We start from the raw sequence: 22,516 nt of genomic DNA, 5'->3' as shown, positions 1-22,516 counted from the left end.
CGCCATATTGCGTCAGCTGCAGTGAGACAGGAGGTAGATGCTTCTCACCACAGATGAACCCAGGAGACTTCTTGTCCATTCTCCAAACTGCAGACCTGCTCAACATATACACTTTTACCTTTCTTTAAATTACTTCTCATCTTTGTCATCAGTATTGGTTTGACTGTCTCAGTCCACCTTCTTTTTCACTGTAGTACATAGTAATCTCCCCTTATATGTCATATGTCATTTTGTCCTGAAGAAATCACACAAATCTGGTCACTTTTTCTATCAACAAGGGACTTACATAAAACATGTCTCTTTATAGGTGACTGAAAGCACAATAAAAAATATGAGGTAGAGAACATCAAAGAAATTCATTAAGATAAAAATGAACCACAGTATCAACTACAGTTTTGTACAGGAAAAGATAAGCCTAACTCAATAATGTTCATGCATTTCATTCTAAACAATTACATATCCACAATTCATGTATCACTGTTGTAATTATTATTTTCATTTTCATCATAACAATTACCAGTCTCATATTTTGTGCAGTAACACGTCTCTAATACAATGACATATGCTATACTCAGTGTTAATGATCAGTAATCATGCCAGCTAATCTCTCTTTCTATAACATAAGATCTATTTTACCATTAATCATTTTCAATAAGTGTGCTAACTTAATTAACAGTAAAGCATCACATTAGTGCAAAGACATGTGCTATACAAGATTGACTTAAAACTTAAAATCAGTTAGTTATTTTACAACAACATGGCATTCACATAGAATATATGCATTCCAAATTCTACAGATTGAGTAGAGAGAGTATATAAGTTGAAATACTGTATCAGTCTCTCTCACTCAATACAGCACAAACCTGCGCGTGACAGTTCTTGAATCATAAGCAGCCTTATCATTATATTGTAACTTTCACTGTGTAGATTAATTTATCAAATGTGAAACTTATCCATGATAGTAAATTAACTTTTCTGAATGCAAATAATGAACTGAATGGTAATAACCAGGAACCATTTAGGTTATCCATATGAACTACATACATCTGACATCCTTTCCTATACATCTTTGAAAAGACAGTATAGTATCAACATGTTCATTATTAATGTTTTGTGGTGAGTTAGTTACATGTACTAAAAGAAGTAATTAATGTTCACACTGAATAAACAAATAGTACAAATTCCCTAATGTAGTATGGAATAGCTTACTCGTGTGTTAATTTCTCATCTTGTATAGCTGTTTGTTTTAATGATTTGTTATAGACATTCTCCAAAACCAATGATATATGGATTTCAAGACAGTATAGATTGTGATCACAGGCACAGTTTTGATTGCTAATCATATTTCTTGTTGTCTAGTGTAGTGATAGATCAAACCATTTCATTCATGTTTCACGTTGGTCATAATGTACATATACAAGGTGCAAAATTGTTCAGTCATTTAGATCACAATGGGTCTGCTAAGACAAGGTTAATTTAATAAAAATCATATAGTAATTAATTGAGAATATAATGTTGCAAGTTAATATACTTGTGCTATCATATGGTTCACGAAGGACTATAGAAAAAGAGCCAAATTACCTACTATCCTCTTGTCACACATAATCAGCATAGCAATAGGTGTCATTATTCTGATTATAAGTAAGTATTTGCCAAACATTCATATGTGACAAGCTCCTTTTCTTAAAATCTAAAAAAAAAAAAAAAAAGCAGTTGCAATGTGGAGGTCATTCAGTTAACAGTAAGAAAAAATAGTAAGCTTTGACATAATGCTACATTGATAAAAACACAAAAAATATTTAAAAATGTAGACTGAAACATCACACAGTGGACACTTATGCTTTCACAGATATAACATATCATACCTAAATTCGATGTCACATGAAAAAAAAAAATCGGAGCAATGATGAAATACTTCACTTTGAACAGAAAAACTCGCATCTGTTAGAAGGAAATACATTCACACATGCCTATGAAACTAGACATAAATTGAAATACATGCTAGCTTGTCACAGACTCTCATTATATGAAAATACTCCATATTACATGGCTCTGAAGCTCAGAAATAAGATAAGGTCAATATTTGGGGAATCCACATTGGAGACCATTGGCACATACCTAAAAAGCAAATGTTATTATAGTCTAGAAGAATTTTTAAATATATATATATAAAAAAAAAAACAAAGATGATGTGAGTTACCAAATGAAAGTGCTGGCAGGTCGACAGACACACAAACAAACACAAACATACACACAAAATTCAAGCTTTCGCAACAAACTGTTGCCTCATCAGGAAAGAGGGAAGGAGAGGGAAAGACGAAAGGATGTGGGTTTTAAGGGAGAGGGTAAGGAGTCATTCCAATCCCGGGAGCGGAAAGAATTACCTTAGGGGGAAAAAAGGACGGGTATACACTCGCGCACACACACACATATCCATCCACACATATACAGACACAAGCAGACATATTTAAAGACAAAGATTCTTTCCGCTCCCGGGATTGGAATGACTCCTTACCCTCTCCCTTAAAACCCACATCCTTATGTCTTTCCCTCTCCTTCCCTCTTTCCTGATGAGGCAACAGTTTGTTGCGAAAGCTTGAATTTTGTGTGTATGTTTGTGTTTGTTTGTGTGTCTGTCGACCTGCCAGCACTTTCATTTGGTAAGTCACATCATCTTTGTTTTTAGATATATTTTTCCTACATGGAATGTTTCCCTCTATTATAACCATATATATATATATATATATATATATATATATATATATATATATATATATATATATATATATATATATATATCTATACACACACACACACACACACATATATATACACACATTCACTTTATATTCATGTTTATGTACAGAATTATAGTTTGAATGGTAGTTTGTATTCCGTGCAGTACATCCATACTTCATATAGGTGTGTGATGTGAAGTCTATGGTAATGATTGGATGAGTTATGAAAAGATTTAAAATATAATGTTGTATTTTTATTATAATAAGCAATGTATGTATTATGTATTTCATGTAGTATATAAAATACGTTAAAAACAGATGAGTCACCAATGTTCTCAATCAAATGATTGTATAAAGACATGTTATGTGACAATAAAGTATCTTATCAATAACCAGTAATATATGGATTTCAAGACATTATAGATTATGACCCTTGGGTACTTTTTTTTAATGTCAGATATACATTTCATGAAAGATTTGGCAAACGTAAAATTACTATTAGATATAACATTTAAGTTCAGATTTACTTGCTAATTGATTTTGGATACACCAATCTGTAAGCATTTGGATGAGGGTTTTCTGCTATCTGAAATGGACTAATGTAAATGACAGAGAACTGTTTATTGCTTATGATTTCTCATAACTTTTTGCTCCATCTAGATCACTGATTTTAAACTGTATTACTTTCACTTTAGTTTCATGCTTCTGTTTTCTCTTACTATGACACTGTTCCATGGTTTTTCTAACTATTTCTTCACCTCATCTGCAGTAATGTTTTTGTACACTAGGTATTCAACCAACTCAGTGAGTAGATAGCAGGTTTCTTATTATAAAGCACTTCATGTGATGAGTAGCCTGTGGTAGAATGCTGTAAACTGTTTAAAACATTTTCAAAACAACTAATGAATTCTGTCCAGTCTGAATTATATTTGCTACAAGTTCTGCACAATTGACCTATCTCTCTCATCTGACTCTCAGTTGGATTGCATAATGGAGAATAAATCAAAATTAATATATGCTTTTCTCTTCAACAAAATTTTTCCATGTTTTTGATGAAAAATGATTCCCATTATCAGAAAGAATTGTCTTACTAACACCTAAATTTTGAAAATAATCTTGAGTGCTCTTTGATATAATTTTGTTACTTGTGACTTTCTTTAAAGTATATATCTTCATAAACTTATAAAACAAATCCATCATGACAAATATATAGCTGTACCCCCTGTTTTGTTTCAGGTAGTTACCCAAACAAGCCATTTCCTACTAGATCTATCAGTCTTTTTGGGGTAACACTCTGTAAATATCCCTTACATGTTTCATTGCAGACTTTTACGTGCTGAAACCTATCACATGTAGTTATTCACTTTCTAACTCTCCAAGCAATGTTGCACACTGTGTAAATATCCTTTACATGTTTCACTGCAGACTTTTATGTGCTGACACCTATCACATGTAGTTAATCATTTTCTAACTCTCCAAGCAATGCTGCAGAAATTTTCTTGAATCAGACTCCATCTGGCCTTGACAGCCAGAGACATTGGTTATGTGTGTGTGAGTTGTATTTGCATAAATGTGTGTGTATATGTTGTCTTATTTGGAAGATGACCTTTTTGCCAATGGCTTACTTGTCTACCTGCAACTCTACATCTCTGCTATATGCTGAGTAGCAAGCTATACTTTTCATAATATTGTCATTACTTCATACTTTAGACTTTTATGTACATAATTTTAAATTTCTCTCTCCTTCCTCAGTACCATTCTGACCTCCTCCCCCCCTCCCCCCCTGCTCCCCCCCATGGTAACCTGGATAAGGCATCTGAAATAAAATTCTGTTTCCCTTTTATATATTTTACTGTGTAATCAAACTGTTGCATATAGACTGCCCACCTATTAATTCTTGTGTGATATAATTTACACTCTTGGACATAACATGGAGCCTTGTGATTAATATAGACAATGACTTTGTGTCCAATTAAGTAATTCCTAAACTCCAGAAATTCCCATATAATGATTTAAGTTCTTTCTTAATTATTTTCATATTTTTGAAGTCTCCTACTTGCAATGCCATTTGAATGATGATGTTTTATTTTCTCATTAACCATCTTCTCTTGGAATCAATGAACTCCTAATCAAAAATTGCAACTGCCTCTGATCTAACAAAATGGTATGGAAAGATCAGTCTGTGTACTATTTCACTTCCACAAAGTTGTTATATCTCATCGAAAGCTACCTGGCATTTCTCACTCCACTCCCATGTAGAGTTTTTCTTGAAGAGGATATTCAGACATGGTGCATTAAATGCCTATGTTTTTACATATTTTCTATAAAAATTGGATGATCTGAAAATTAATATTACAAAAAATCTGAGGTTGCTATTAATACTGTCTTCTACATCATTTATTGATAACATGAACAGTAAGGGTCCTAACACACTTCCATGGGGCATATCCAAAGTTACTTCTACATCTGACAATGACTCGCCATTCAAGATAACAAGTTGCATCCTCCTTCCCACAAAGTTGTCAATCCAATCACAAATTTCAATTGATACCCCATATGACTGATCTTTTGACAATAAGAATAGGTGTGGTACTGAGTCAAATGCTTTTCAGAAATCAAGCAATACTGCATCTATGTGACTGCCTTGATCACATGATCGATGTTATCAGAATCCATGTTGGTTGACATGGAGCAGATAATTCTGCCCAAGATACCTCATTACGTTTGAGCTCAGAATATGTTCTAAGCTTCTACAACAAATTAATGTCAAGGATATTGGATGGTAGTTTTGTGGATCACTTATACTGCACTTCTTGGAAGGTGCAATCTCAGCTGCAAATTCAGCATAGAATCTGATGGGCACTACGTCAAGACCTGGAGCTTTGTTAAATTTTATTGATTTCAGCTGTTTCTCAACACCACTGACACTGAGTTCAGTCATCTTTTCACTGGTATGAGGATTAAATTGGGGCAATTTTCCTGGATTTTCATTTGTAAAGGAACATTTTAAAACAGAGTTAAGAATTTCAGCTTTTGCTTTGCTACCCCAAGTTTCAGTTCCTGTCTCATTCATCAGTGGTTGAACACCAACTTTGGTGCCACCAACAGCCTTTACATAAGATAAGAATTTCTTTGGGTTTTGTGAAAGATGACATGACAATATTCTGTTACAGTAGTCATTGAAGGCTTCACCACATTACTCTTGACAGGAGGAATAACTATGTGAGAAAATCCCGCACTTGAACTTACGTACAATCAAAGATGAGATGAAACTATACTATAACAACAAGAGTCACAGAATCTCTACAAAAATCGGTAGTTGCCCTGCTATGCTAAGAGCAAATGTGGCATGTTGCTGCAGGCGAATCACCATGCCACTAGCAGCGGAGACACTCGGCATAAGGACGGCATCCTTCTGTCTTCATTTCACACTCACGCATGAATTTCGATGCGAGTGACTATCTCATATGCCGACTGTGGTGTCAGTGTGTAGCAATCGCTACAGGAACCCCCTTGGCGACAGCGGAGCATGGTAAGTCTTCTCTGTACTGGCAAGAAAATGAATGTTTCTTCCTGAACAAGTCATGCATTTTGCTTTTCTTGATGTGTTTGAGGTGGTGATGGAATGGGTGGCTGGATTGTAGCCCCTTCCTTCTCCTCTCTCTCAAAATCTTTGGCAGTGTAGTCAGGGCCTCTTTGAACATGAAGGCTGGCTTAACTCTATTAATTGAAACTGTAGCTTGTTTTCCATTAATGTCCATGGTACGTAAACTCCTGCACAGCACATGGAGTGGTCCAGTGTAGTAGAGTGGTTGCAGTGGTGGTTTGACAGTGTCTATGCAAAACATAACATGATTGCATGTGTCCAGATCCTTATGCATGACTATCATGTGCTGTCTATGCCTAGTTACTTGTACTGGTTTCATGCAATCCACAGTCTCACGTAAAGCAAGTAGAAATTGTGGTTGATCATTAACATCACGTATCTTTGTGGCATCAACAAATTCACCTAGTAGACACAGTGACTCTCCTTATGCAAGCTCTACTGGTGTAGCTTCAATGTCTGGCTTGAATGCAGTCCTCAGACCAAGTACGACAATGGGCAGTGCTGAAGTCCTTGTGGTCCGGTGGCACATCAGTGCTGCTTTCAAAGTGCGGTGCCATCTTCCAGCATGTCATTACTAGCTGGGTGGTACACAGTGGTCTTACGGTGCAAGTATCCACAGAACTTGGCTAGCTGCATGAACATTTCAGACTCAAACTGTCTCTCCCTGTCAGTTGGAGAGGGCAACCGAATCTGGCGATGCCATGTTGATGTGAAAGCTGCCGCTAGCATTTCTGCCAAAATTTCATCAGTAGGTACTGATTCCGACCAATACATCTAACTGTCGATCACTGTCGTTAAACAGTGACAGCTGTCGAAGGGAGGCTGTGGTCCTACCACGTCTAAGTGAACGTGAGCAAAACGTGTGCTGACATCTGGGAACTTCCCTATTGGAGCGGGTACGTGGTGGACAACTTTGCATAACTGGCAGTGCGGGCAAACTCTAGTCCACTGACGACAACCTCTGTCCATGCCTGGCCACACAAACCCCTTTGATACCACTTAACCAACATGCACACTCCAGGGTAACACAGGTTATGGACGTTGAATGCAGTTGTACATATGGTTGCGATCTGCCATGCAGTACATCACAGTAGACCTTTGCCAGTTTCGCCAGGAATGATGACCTGCTGCAATTTTAGCAAAGTTTTGTTGTTGCTTAATATTACTTGTAGTTCGGGCTCTTCTTGCTGCGTGACTGCTAGCTCTGTCATGTTCAGTGGTTGTGAAACACCAGATACTCTGGATGAGCAGTCAGCCACCACGTTGGTCAGTCCGGTGATGTGTTGCAAGTCTGCAGTGAATTGGCTTATAAGCTCGAGTTGAGAGTACTAACTTGGTGAACACATGTCACTGTTCTTACTGAAGGCGTATACCAATGGTTTGTGATTGTTATAAACTGCAAAATCCTGTGCCTTGACATGTGGTCTGAAGGGCTTGATCAATTGGTAGATGGCCAACAGCTCCCTATCATATGTGCTCCAGCACTGCTGTGAAGGCGTCAGTTTATGTGGAAAATATGCCAGCAGCTGCCATGCACCATCTACCCATTGTTGTAAAGCAGAGCTGACTGCAAACTGGCTGGCATCAACCATTAAGGCGAGCAAAGTGTCAAGTGTTGGGTGAGCCGGTAGGGTGACCTGAACATGACTGTCTTTCCCACTTTAAATGCCACATCCATACTCTCATTCCATTGCATGGGAGTGTTACCCCATACCTTTGCACCAAATAGTGCTGCATTTAACAGAGCTTGTTGCTCAGTGGTATGTGGTGACACTGGTAAAAATTCAGCATCCTGTGGTATCTGTGTAGCTCTTTTACGGTGGTAGGCTTTGGCAGTTGTGAGATGGCCTCTACTTTTTCTGGTAGTGGTGCCAAATGAGAGGACAATATGTGGTGGCATAGAATCAACTTCAGTCTGGCAAAATGGCATTTCGCAGTGTTTAAAACTATGCTGTAATTCTCCAGTCATTTAAAAACCTCACATAAGTGGCTGTGGTGCTGTTCTCTGGTTTCCGACTAAACCATCACATCATCCATGTATGCAAAGCAGAAAGGTAGTGCATGCTAGATGGAATCTATAAACCGCCGCCAGGTCTGTGACTCCTTCCGAACTTGAATGTCATAACTTTGACTCAAATAGTCTGAAGGGTATAACTGCAGCTGTCTTGGGAATGTCCTCTGGTGCGAGCGGGATCTGTGTGTAGGACTTCACACAATCAATGATGCTAAATAGTTTTGAGCCATGAAGAGCTTGATTATAGTCATGTAATAATGGTACAGGGTAGCGGTCGGGAATAGTCGTAGCATTCAGCACTCGATAATCGCCATATGGGTGCCAGGCTCCACCTTTTTTAGGTACTAGGTGTAATGCTGATGGCCATGGATTGGATGATAGGCAAATAATTCCCTCCTTCAACATAAGATGAAGCCCTGTCTTTGCTATTGGGAAGCGTCTGGGTGCTAATCTGGATGGGTGGCATGACACTTGTGGTCCATCAGTAATTTTGATGTGGTGGACAGTGCCATGCAACACATGTTGTGGTGTTCCCGGTCACCTAGTTAAGGCTGGAAAATCTTGTAAAATTGCACGGTACTCTTGGTCTGCTACTTGCACAAGGTTGATGCTACTGGTTCCAGTATCACAGTGATATCCAGTGGTTGTCAGACCAGTAATGCTGTCCACGAGGCAGGCATTAGATACATCAGGCAAATGTTTAAAATATTCTAAGAAGTCAGCGCCTATTATCACCTCAGCAATATCCGCTGCTGTGAAATTACATGTACATTGTCTACACAGGCCTAGATTTGCATCCTCATGCCGTGTACTGCAAGTTGGGATCTCTGTATTGTTAGCAGCTGCTAAGTTGACTGCTGAGAATGGCCTGCAGCAGTGGAGTGACTTTCTTTGTAAAATACGCAGATCAAATCCAGTATCAATTAGATATTTCCTTCCTGAGGTCTGATCAATTATAAATAGATGCTGAGAGGTGTTGTGGCAGTTGGTAGTGCCTACTGAAGACTGCCACTTCCATTTGGGAATGTGCATGGGTTTGTGCACTTTTCCGCCTGCTTGTCATATCTGTGGTGGTACCAGCAAACAGTGGGGTCAGACTCTGATGTGGTAAGTGAAGAAGAGCGCCTCCTGGAATGTCGCTGGCTACACCTGCTATGGTGGCTCATATTACTGTGTGAAAGCAAAGCAGCCATCTGTGCACTTAAGAGATCCACCTAGGGGCCAGGGCATTGTAATCAGCATGCAACACCGTAGGGATTATGGATGTAACACTGGAAGCAACAGTTACTGTACTGACCTGTGAGCACAGTGTGATAGCATCTTGAAGGCAGTCAGCAAGTTTTGCGACTGCGTCCAGTGACATGTCCAACTGTGTAGCAATGATGGCTTTTATCTGGGCTGGCAGACAGCCCAAATCATGCACAGGAGGTTGCCAGGAATGGTGCTGATGTCCACTTTGTTGCGAAGATGGTGAAGGTATTGTGAAGTTCTCCTGTTGCCCATTTCTTCTTGAGTCAATACCTGGAAAATGCGATCTTCCTGTGCAGCTGCTATATGCTGTATGAGTTCTGATTTTAATCTGTCATAGGCATTTTCCATTGGAGGAGCTGTTATTAAGTCTTGGACCTCTGTAGCATATCACTGGACAAGCTGGCTTATGACTAAAGAAAATTTTGTGTTGTGGTGGTTATTCTGGTGTAGCAAAAGCTTGCTTCCACCTGAGCAAACTACAATACATGATTTTGGGGTTAAAATGGTGGGAGGTGCACGGCCAGGCATGATACCGTAAATGGTTCCATCGATGTTTGCTACTTCCTTTAGAAAAATCACATTGGGGTCACCACTGACAAGAGGTGTAACTATGTGAGAAAATCCTGCACTTGAACTTCTGTACAATCAAAGATGAGATGGAACGTCAAACAGATTTATTAACTCTCCACATTCTCAGTTGTGTACAAGCACTACTACGACAAGAGTCACAGAACCTCTACAAATAACAAAGAGTAAATATCGGTAGTTTCCCTGCTATTCTAAGAGCAAATATGGCACAACACTGTAGGCGAATTACCGTGCCCCTAGTGGCGAAAATGCTCGGTGTAAGGACGGCATTCTCACATGTGAACTTCAACGTGAGTGACTATTGCAGGCGCTGAGTGCGGTGCCAGTGTGTAGCAGTTGCTACACTCTCTTGCCACCCAAACACGTTTCCTTCAGCATGTCTATCTATAGTCCTATACTTTTTTTTACACCTGTTTATGCAGAAGTCTCTGTTTCTTTACAATGACTGAATACCATGGAGGCTCCCTCCCATTATGCACCTTTCTACTGGATGCATATCTATCCAGTGCATGGTCAACTATTCTTTTAATCTTGAGCCATAATCCTAGTACATGCTATAGCCCTGTGCTGAAAGTTTCAAGCTCCTCATTGAGATATGACATTACTGATTTTTCATCTAGTTTACTGAACATATACATCTTTCTTCTTGTTTTAGTTGTCCTTTGTACTTTGATAATCATATCATCATCACAGATACAAGTTTTGAAGCACACATTCTCAAAATGGTGGAGTCTATTTGTTGCCATTAGATCCAGTACATTTCCATCATTAGTGGGGTTCCAAACTATTCATTCTACATAATTTTCAGAGAAGGTATTTAGTAAAGTTTCAGAGGCTGTCTTATCACATTCACCATAGCAAAATTGTAATTTTCCCAATTGATTGTTGGATGATCAAAGTCTGGACCAATGATTACAGTATGAATGGGGAACATAAGTAAAAGCAAACTTGAGGTTTTCTCTAAAGTTTTTGGTTACACCAGGAGATGTGTCTGGTGGGTGATAGAAGGATCTAATTATCATTTTGTGCCAAAGCTCTGATACTGAGTCTTGCCCAAACAATTTTACATCAAGCTTCTATTTTTTTTGTCATGGTGGATTTGAATTCCTTGTCTACTGCAACAAATATACCATTTCCATTTCCCTCTTGTCTTTCCTCCCAATATACACTTAATTTTCCCCCAAAAAATCTCACTGTTACCATTTTCAGGTTTCAACCAGCTTTCTGTACCTGGTACTGTATGGGCTTCAATGCCTTTCAGGAGTGCTTCAAACTCTAGCAATTTGTTGGGAATGCTTTGGTAGTTAACCATTAGGATTTTACTATCCCCACCTGTGGCAGGCATTTCTTTTGATCTTACACAGATGCTTCTGGGTTTTCCTATGGCTATTGTTTTCTGGGTTGGGTGGACAATAATTTAATCCAAAAACCCCTTGCATGCACCTCACATGCAGTCAGCTACCTGGATGCGTAATGCACATGGACCCATTTGAGGGGGCCCTACAGTTCTCAAACCTATGACACAAGTCCAGGAAGTTGCAATCTTGCTTGTCACACAAATTTTGAAGTCTTGGTTTCAGTTCTTCCACTTGACTCAGAACCAAGGGCTGACAGTCAGTTATGGAGACAATGCGGCAAATTGGGAACTCAATGTGCAAGGCTGGTCTTCTCGTACTTCTCTGTCAGTTGCTGGAATGATCCAAGTTTGGCCTCAGAGTCCAGGCAAGAGGTTTCATTTATTCCAATGTTTGTCACAATCTGCAGCTGCTTGCATATCCTTGGAGTGGGCTTGAGTAAATTTGGTCACATGTCAATGATAGTGTGATTTCAGGTGTTGTGATGGTAGCTTGGTGAGTTGTTATTTTGGTAGGAGTTGCAGTAGAGGTGTTTGGTGAGGAAAAGCTGGAAGTGGGGGATAGTCAAAAGATGTAGTGGAAGACATGTAACAGGTCATGGGAATGACAGGGTAGGCAAAAGAGGCTACTGTGAATTCAGACAATACTGTTGGAAGAGGTGGGTGGTTATAGGGTGGTGGGCCAGAGGAAGTGCTCTACGTAGTGATAGTTGGAGCAAAGGAGGAGGTGGTGAAAATAACAGTGCTGGCTGGAGTGTCCATTATTGGTCAGTGGAAGCAGGGAAACAGGAGATCATGACCATGGTTACCGGTGGCAAACTATACCCAGGATAGCGGGGAAACATGGCAGCAACATCCGTTGTGATATAATGACAGTAGATGACGATGGTGGCAGTGGTGAAGACAGAGGCAGAGAAGGTAGTGAGTAGACTGCGGTGCTGGCAGTAGTGATGACAGTGACAGTAATGAATCAGGCAGAGAGGTGGTGCCAGCAATGCCTATGATTATGTGATGACAACTGAACACCATGACAATGGTGACGGTGACAAGAAAATGATGACATGCAAGGAGAAGATGTACGCACACGCAGAAGACAGTCTTGACAAACAAGCAAAGTACACAAGTGAACACACATGTATTGCAAAGCACAGGAGAGTGGCACTTACCAGTCTATGCACTATGAAAGTACCAACAAATGAAACTAGAGGGGAAAGCTTTCCATTTGGTTGGTGCTGATGACCAGAGTCGTTAACGCACCTCTGAGTGAGCACTTATACAGTGTCACTCTGGTTGCTCACAGTATAAGAACGTTTTCCATGCAGTTTACCTGTACACATTTATTTTGCTAACTTTGCACTCATTGTGTACTTAATGATTTGTAACATCAAACTATGTTACCACATTTCTCTTAACGTACATTTCTTACTAAAAAACATTGTTATTAATATCACATAAAGCACACTGTGTCAGTACAACTAGTGGCCAGCACCTGCAAGTAAATATTTTTAAAACAGTTTATCTGCAATATAAGTGTTAGTTTATTGAAAGAATAAAAGTCTTGCATCTGCAATTTTGTACACTACCAGGTAAATAGTTTAAAAAAATTACACTGATATAGAGTTATTCGGATTTAACATGCTAGCAGGCATAGTTGTATGATTTTGTTCTGGCTTTAAGTTCTATGTGGACAAGATATTTTAATAAGAAATATATGTGTCTTGAATGTCTGCTGCAGTTTTGTTGATGATATCATGGTTTCATTAACACATATTTGTGGAAAGACAATTTTATTGATATATAAGCAAGTCAAAATTGCTTGTAATTCTATTCAACAATGTACATAACATTAGCAGCATTTTATTTTCTTGTATTATCTTTTTATGGCAATGTTTATCATTCAGTAATACTGTATTCTGTTTTCATATAAATTTCCATACAAACTTTTGTCTTCTTTTGTACAACGAAAACTCTTTCATTAATGTATTCAATAAAACCAGCTATCTTCGTTTGACTCTTATCTGCTAGGTGGCACATTCTTCACAGTAAGCCACTGTGTTTGAAGTTGTATTTTGTTCATGATTGTATGAATCCACAGAACTTAGTCTTGGTATGTATTTTACTTTGTAAAACTCAATGTTCCCTATTGTAAAATGATACATATGTTCGTACATTGATTGTTTAGGTTCCACTTTTTCTGATTTTATTTTTATTTTAACACTGAATATCATCATTGTGTGATTGAAATTGATATGCAGTAATAATAAAAGACTGGTTTCAGTTTTATTTGACCAGTGCTGGAATTTCCCTTGTTTGCAACACTTGTGACGTTGTGTTCTGCCCACACATATAATATAAGGTACCTAGGAAAGCTGCTTTCTCAGATTGCTAGACAACAATTCAAGCAAATCACAGTAATAAATTTTTGTTACAATATGGGAAATAACAATACTTAACTTTGCATATTCATAAAGGTGTGTTGCAAGCAAATGATGACATGCAAAAATAAAGTCCATCGGTATATACAATTTCAATGCAAGAAAAACAATACAGTTCTTAAGTCAGTGCTGTATAATGGAATCTAATCTCAATCACCCTATTTGTCCAAATCTTCCCCTAAGAATGTTTTTAGTTGTTCAAATAGATTAGTGCTGCTGCCTAACCATTCCTGGTGGTCAAATCCAGGAAAAGGAAAATGTGCACTCCTCAAGTAAACACCTACAGCTCTCACTTCATGACTTTTATCATTTAAATTGTCATTGTTAACTAAAATCTGCACATTAATACTGTCCTATTCAGAATCTAAACTTTTGTCCATCTCCTGTTCTTGACTAACATGTCACCAAGATCACTCATTTTCAATGATTTACTAACAAACAAACATAAACAAAAAGTTTTTCACATGTCCTAAACACACTACACAGAGAAAAGTAAATAGTACTGATTTTGAAAAGTACTTATCTTGTTTGTTGTGAAGTTCTCATTGTTGATTGTCACATATTTGACTTTTGTTCCAAACTTAAGTTTCTACCCACACAGGTTAGCTCCAGCATTTATTTCTACAGATTTAATTCATTATTGTTGAGTCTATTTTCCATTTTATTTTCTTGTTTTTTGTACGTTTGGTGAACCTGAAATTTTAAACAGAATTAGCCCTTTGTCCAGTACCTCATATCCCAACTCTTCCACCATGCTGTTACATTTCTGTTTATTCTGTGTGACACTTCAATATTCCAGTCACTTTGAGATGTAACATATTCTTCTTTAAATGTAAAAAATTTATTGTTGTGGTCATCGTCCAAAGACTTGTTTGCTGCAGCTCTCCACGCTACTCTATCCTGTGTGAGCCTCTTCATCTTCGAATAACTACTACAACGTACATCTTTCTGAATGTGCTTACTGTATTCCTTTCTTGGTCTTTCTCTGTGATTTTACCGCCACAATCTCAAATACTAAATTTGTGATCCCTTGGTGTCTCAGAATGTGTCCTATCAACTTATCCCTTCTTTTGGTCAAGTTGTCCCACAAATTTCTTGTCTTCACAATTGTACTCAGTGCACCTCATTAGTTATGTGATCAGTCCATCTATTTCTCAGCTTTCTTCTGTAGCACCACATTTCAAATGCTTCTATTCTCATTTTATCTAAACTGTGTATTATCCATGTTTCACTTCCATACATGGCTACACTCCAGATGAATACCTTTAGAAAAGACTTCCTAACACTTAACTCTATATTCAATGTTAACAGATTTCTCTTCTTCAGAAATATTTTTCTTGCCACTCCCAGTCTACATTTTATAACCTCTCTACTTTGGCCATCACCAGTTATTTTGCTGCCCAGATAGCAAAACTAAATCACTGTGTTAAGTGCAACATTTCCTAATGTGATTCCCTAAGCATCACCTGATTTAATTCCAATACTTTCTATTATCCTTGGTTTGCTTTTGTTGATGTTGGTCCTATAACCTCTTTTCAAAACACTGTCCATTCCATTCAATTGCTCTTACAAGTCCTTTGCAGTCTCTGAAAGAACTATTACATCATCGGCAAACCTCAAAGTTTTTGGAAATTTCTTGGGTGTTCAGCCAAATACCTGATAAATTTTCAAGATTTACGTACACTGGGAAAACCCCAGATCACACCTCAAAGGTTTTACTTCTTATCCATGAACTTTAATTCATACTCCATTTTTTTCTTTGGTTTCCTTTACTGCTTGTTCAATGTACAGATTGGAATAACATTGGGGACAGGCTATAACCCTTCGCACTCCATTCTCAACCACTGCTTCCCTTTCATACCCCTCAACTCTTATTACTGCCATCTGGTTTCTATACAAGTTGTACATCACCTTTTGCTCCCTGTATAATACCCCTGCTATCTTCAGAATTTCAAAGAGAGTATTCCAATTAACATTGTCAAAAGCTTTCTGTAGGTCTACAAATGTTAAAATATGCTACACAAATAGAGAGGCTAATTCACAGGATAAAATTAAAACCATATGGTCAGTTGCGAAGGAAGTGTCTGGTCAGCAGCACAAGATTGATGATATAAAGTCAGTTTGCAGTAAAAATATTTCTGTTAGTGATAAATCACATATATGTACAGCACTTAACAATCATTTTATGAGCATTTCTGGTGAATTAAATAAAAATTTAGTTTCTACAGGGTATCATATAACTCTTTTGTCAAATGCCTTTCCGAGATTGATGTCTGAAATACACCTCTGTGATATAGACAAGGGGGAGATTGAGTCAATAATTAAATCACTGAAGACTAAGGACTCCCATAGACATGATGGAGTGCCTATCAGAATATTAAAGTACTGTGCTGCGCATGTTAGCCCTGTGTTTAGCCATATTTGTAATTTTTCCTTTAGGAATGGTCAGCTTCCTGAACAATTAAAGAACTGAGTAGTAAAGGTGAACAGTTAAAGAACTCAGTAAAGCTGCTTTATAAAAAGGGAGAAAGGGATAATGTAGGCAATTTTAGACCTATTTGTATGCTGTCAGTGTTCGCTAAAGTTATCGAAAAGGCTGTAAATGTAAGGATAATAGATCATTTTGTATCACACGATTTGCTATTGAAGGTGCAGTTCGACTTAACAAGTCATTTAACAAATGAAAGTGCTTTATTTTCTTTTCTCTGTGAGGTACTGGAAGTGTTAAACAAAAGGTTTTGAATGCTAGGCATATTTTTTGATTTAACTAAAGCATTTGATTGTGTTGATTACAAAATATTGCTCCAGAAGTTGGACCATTACGGAATACGGGGAATAGCTCACAATTGGTTCACCTCTTACTTTAGCAACAGACAGCAAAAGGTTGTTATTCACTGCATTGAGAAGGTTTGTGATGTGGGGTCTGAGAGGGGTATGCTCAGATGGGGGGTGTCCCAGGGATCAGTGTTGAGGCCACGCCTGTTCAGTTTCAAACAGTGCAGTTCATGACATAAGTTCATGGCTTGTAGAAAATAAACTAATGCTAAATCACAGTCAGACTCAATTTTTACAGTTTCTAACACATAATTCAACAAAACCTGACATTTTAATTTCACAAAACGGGCATATGATTAGTGAACAGTTCAAATCTCTAGGTATTCAGATAGATAGTAAATTGTTGTGGAAAGCCAAATTTCAGGATCTTGTTGAAAGACTTATTGCTGCCATTTTTTCTATTCAAATGGTATCTGAAGTAACTGATTTTTTGACACAAAAATTAGTTTACTTGCCATTTTTTCATTTGCTTATGTTATATGGTAGTATATATCGGGGTAACGCTTCCCATTCTAAAAGGATATTTTTGGCTCAGAAATGGGCGGTTCAGGCAATAAAAGATGTAAGTTTGTGAACCTCTTGTCAACCTCTGTTCACTAGTCTGGGTATTTTGATACTGGACTCTCAAAATAGATGTTCTTTACTGTCACTTCTTGTGAACAATATCAGCTTATTCCCAAGAATAAGCAGCTTTCACTTAGTTAATACTTGGCAGAAATCCAACATCCATTTGGATCTGACTTCCTTAACTCTTGTGCAGAAAGGTGTACAGTATACTGCTGGATTAATTTTCAGTAAATTACCACAAGAATTCAAAAATATTAGCAGTAATCCATGCGCTTTCAAATCAAAACTGGAGCTTCCTCATAGGTGACTCCTTCTATTATGTCGAGGAGTTCCTCAAAAAATTAACATGATTCTTGTTGTATTATTGATTGCATTTACTTAAACTTATGGCTTGACTTTTTTCAGGTTTATAAATATTTTAATTTTATTTGTTATTACTTTTATATCATACTTTCATGTACTGAGACATTTCATGACCTTGGAGGCGTGCTCCTCAATTTGGTCCTACAGAACTTGAAGTGTAAATAAAATAATAAATAAATTTGTTTGCCTTTCCTTAACCTATCTTATAAGATGCCGTAAGTCATAGGGCCTGTGTTGCCTCATGTGTTCCTACATTTCTCCAGAATCCAAACTGTTCTTCCCCAAGGTCTGCTTCTACCAGTATTTCCATTCTTCTGTGAAGAATTTTTGTTACATTCTTGTAACCATGACTTTTGAAACTTATAGTTCAGTAATTTTCACATCGGTCAGCAACTACTTTCTTTGGAATTGGAATCACCAAATTCTTCTTGGAGTCTGAGGGTATTTTCCCTGTGCCATGAATCTTACACACTGTATCGAAGAGTTTTGTCATGGCTGGCTCTCCAAAAGTTATTAGTAGCTCTTATGGAATCTCGTCTACTCCAGGCCATGTTCCAACTTAGATCTCTCAAACATTTATCAAATTATTCTCATAGTATCATTTATCCCATCTCATCTTCATTTATATCTACTTTGCTTTCTATAATATTGTTTTCAGGTTCATCTCCCTTGTATAGACCCTGTACATACTTCTACCACTTCTCAGCTTTCCCTTCTTTGCTTAGGACTGGTTTACCATCTGGCTTATTGATATTCACATAGCTGCTTCTCTTTTCTCCAAAAGCCTCTTTAATTTTCCTGTAGGTGGTATGTATCTTTCCCCTAGTGAAATATGCTTATAAATCCTTACATTTGTACTCTAGCCATTCCTGGTCAGCAATTTTGCACTTCCTGTAAATCTCATTTTTTAAAGACATTTGTATTACCTTTTGACTGCTTCATTTGCTGGGATTTTAAAATTTTCTCCTTTAATCAATTAAATTCAGTATCTTTTGTGTTATCCAAGAATTCATATTGGGCCTTATCTTTTTATCTATTTCATCCTTTGCTGCCTTTAATATTTCACCTCTTAAAGCTATCCATTTGTCTTGTACTGTATTCCTTTCCCCTGTTCTAGTCAACCATTTCCTGATGTTCCCTCTCTAGCTCTAAAAAACCACTGGTTCTTTCAACTTATTCAGGTCTTATGTCCTTAGTTTCCTTTCTGTTTCCAATTTGTATAGTTTTAATCTACAATTCATAGCCAATAAATTGTGGTTGTAATCCACATCTGCCCCTGAAAATGTCTTACAATCTGCTTCCTAAATCAGTGTCTACCCATTATGTTATCAATCTGAAACATTATAGTGTCTCCAGGTGTCTTCCAGGTATACAGGCTTCTTTTATGATTCTTAAACCAAGTGTTAGTGGTGTTTAAGTTATGCTCTACCAGACAGTTTCCTCTTTCATTCCTTTCCCCCAGTTCATATTCACCTACTATTATTCCTTCTGTTCCTTTTCCTATTATCAGATTCCAGTCCCCTGTAACAATTAAATTTTCATCTCATTTAACTATCTGAATAATTTCTTTTACCTCATCATACATTTCTTCAATCTCTTCAATTATCTGTGCAGCTAGTTGACATGTAAACTTGTATTACTGTAGCAGGAGTGGGCTTCATGTCAATCTGGGGTGAGATAATGGATTGACTATGCTGTTCATAGTAGCTTACCAATATTCCTATTTTCTTCTATGTGGTTAAACCCTCTCCTGCATTACCCCTCTTTTACTTTATATTTATATCTGTGAATTCATCTGACCAGAAGTCTTGTCCCTCCTGCCACCAAAGTTCACTAATTCCCACTGTATCTAACTTCAACCTAACCATTCCCCTTTTAAATTTTCTAACCTACTGTCCAATTAAGGGATCTAACATTCCACACTCTGATCCATAGAATGCCAGTTTTGTTTCTCATGATGACATACTTACATTAAGTTATTGCAGTCAAAATCATGATGAAATATGAACTGTATATGTGGGTGATGTAACTTGTCGTGAGATCTGCTCAGTGGCCTGGAGTTCTTGCCGAGAACTGGATTCATATTTTAGAGTCAATCAATGTGATATGTGAAATAAGAAACAGGTACACCTTAATATTTCTCATTGCAGGTTTATTGTACACTGTAACATACATATTGCATCATGAAACTTGCAAACAACAATGACCACTAGTGATCTGGGTTTCTTGCATCTACATAAATCCAAACAATGTGTGGTGGCTATCAGTAGTTACACAATCGATTGTCTCTGGAGCTTCAGCCAAAGATCTTTGCCTCTATGCTACTAAGCTCAATCTTGTTCTCATGTAATGTTGTTTGTGTTTCTTGGATTACTATCACCTCAGTCTTACTGTCAAGTGGTGAAGCATTCTCTTCTCCAGTGAGTATAGGTCCCAATTTCCCATAGTGGTAATCCAGATTTCACTGCTTCACACCCTTCTTTTTATGCATGACAGTGAGAAACAGTGCTGGACAATGGATTGGTTCCCTATGAGTGTCGTTTGATGTCTTTTACTCCAGACATCACCCACATTTCACAGCTGTGTTTCTTTGTGCAGTTACCAATTCAGCATCATCAAGCCCTGTTGTAAGACATGTCAGCACATGTATGTAACCTGAGCATGACAATGCTGCCATGGTAAGAACTAAATGCCATGCTGCCACCATACCACGGCTTTGGCTGGTAGCTATGTCCTGTGAATATTCTCCTCAGCGATGAGATCATTTCAGTATGAGCATAGTGCATTTTTGGCTGCAGTGGTACATCCTTCCCTGCCTTTGACTATACCATCACAACTGGTGAGAGACTTGTCTTTCATATATGAACAATGTTGCCTCATCCCATTTCAGGACCAGTCACAGCCGAACAATTTAAGCTGCTTCTCAACTGCTACAGCCATTCCGTCTGTACCAGTTGTGTCTTCATTTGTGTCTACCATATTGTGTTCCTCATGTGGCTATCTCCCAGCCTGCACCTTCATCAAGGCTATATGCCACTTGGACATTGTTGCTGCACTTTGGAAGTGTTCCAGATGCCTCCAAAATATCATTGCTACATACAGCCACTCTGCCCCCTGTCCATTCTATACTGAGTTCTTCCTCAGTAATGCAACAAGGTCATGTCGGACATTTCCCCAAGCTACCACAGCAGTTTAAAACTATTTGAAAACATGGTACACTTTGCTCAACAATATCCTGGACATACATGGCATCCACAATGATTACGCCAGATTTGTATGCTTAGGGTAGAGAACATTCAGACGTCTCAGTGACTTGTTTCTGACATCTCTATCCCCTTCAAAATATGGCAGTGTACATGTGATTATCGTAGAACACTTTTTCCATTCTCCTCTGAGAATGCTTTATGGCACATCACCCATGATGAGCACCTCAGAGACAAAACCCCTTCACTGCGCTGTTGGAGACTACATGCTCTCCTGGACCCAGAGATGATGCCTCATATTGCTCTATGGATATTATGGTTCATAACACTGGCTCATGAACTTCAAGTGTTCTTTACAAACTTTAATAATTTACTTTAATAACAATCTCCAATAGTTAAAACATGTGGGGCACTTGTGTTATCATTGTCCTCAGACAGTACTGTCATGTGCCATGGAGCCATTGGATGCTCAATGCTAGCTCACTAATCATGCTTTTCACATCATTTACCATCGTCAGCTCCTTCCTGCAACAAGTCGCTATGAGACAGACATTGTTGGTAGCAGTGCTTCAACCCCTGCCCCACCAACTCCTCCTTCATGGTCACATGGCAGAGATCATGCTAGATCTCATGCAACACCTGACAATGTCATGCTGCCGTCTGGGGACCAGCCCTTAGCATTACTAGCTCCTGCTTCCTCATCTACTCCAACTGCAGATACACTCTCTGACACTGCTAATCACCAGTAGGACCCAGCAGATGGTGCAGGTGACACCTGCCTTGCTCCACACCCCATCTGCCTGCAATGTTGGTTTCATGTGATGTTTGGCAATACTGCAAGAAACTGTGGCACCAAACCTCGTCACATGGGCCAATTTAAGCACATTGCTGCAACAGGGTGCTGTCTTCAGAATCAGTCATCATTCTCAGTGTCTCTCAGAGTTTATGTGTTTGATCTAGCAAATAATATCGAGTCCCTTGTCAACATGAGTGTAGATCTGAATGTCATCCCTCCCTCCTTTGCTCATTCAAGTCTTCTCCTGACATCAAAAGTTCTTTGAACAGCTAAGAGCTTTGATAGCACCATCCATGATGATGCCGATCTTTGGCTTCACCTTATGCCATATCTACAATTCTCTTGGACCTCACATGTGGTTGAAGTGGAGCATCCTGTCCTTAGGATTGATTTTCTTAAACATTTTGATCTCTCCCCTGAACTACATTCTGGTAACTTACTCCAACACACACCGAGCATGCAGATTATTTGTCCTGCAACCTTTCTCCTCCCTCATCTGCAGTTCAGTGGGTCCCCTTTGTTTGCACTACCTACGAATGCTCTTGCCTGACAGGTAACCTTGTCATCTCACTGGTAACATTCCACATGGGAATATATATATCTGACCAGAAGTCTTGTCCCCCCTGCCACCAAAGTTCACTAATTCCCACTGTATCTAACTTCAACCTAACCATTCCCCTTTTTAAATTTTCTAACCTACTGTCCAATTAAGGGATGTAACATTCCACACTCCGATCCATACACTTGTCTCTTTGCCTATATTGC

Source organism: Schistocerca serialis, chromosome 1, assembly GCF_023864345.2.
Source record: "Schistocerca serialis cubense isolate TAMUIC-IGC-003099 chromosome 1, iqSchSeri2.2, whole genome shotgun sequence".
Classification (NCBI taxonomy): domain Eukaryota; kingdom Metazoa; phylum Arthropoda; class Insecta; order Orthoptera; family Acrididae; genus Schistocerca; species Schistocerca serialis.
This window is presented reverse-complemented; position numbering follows the sequence as displayed.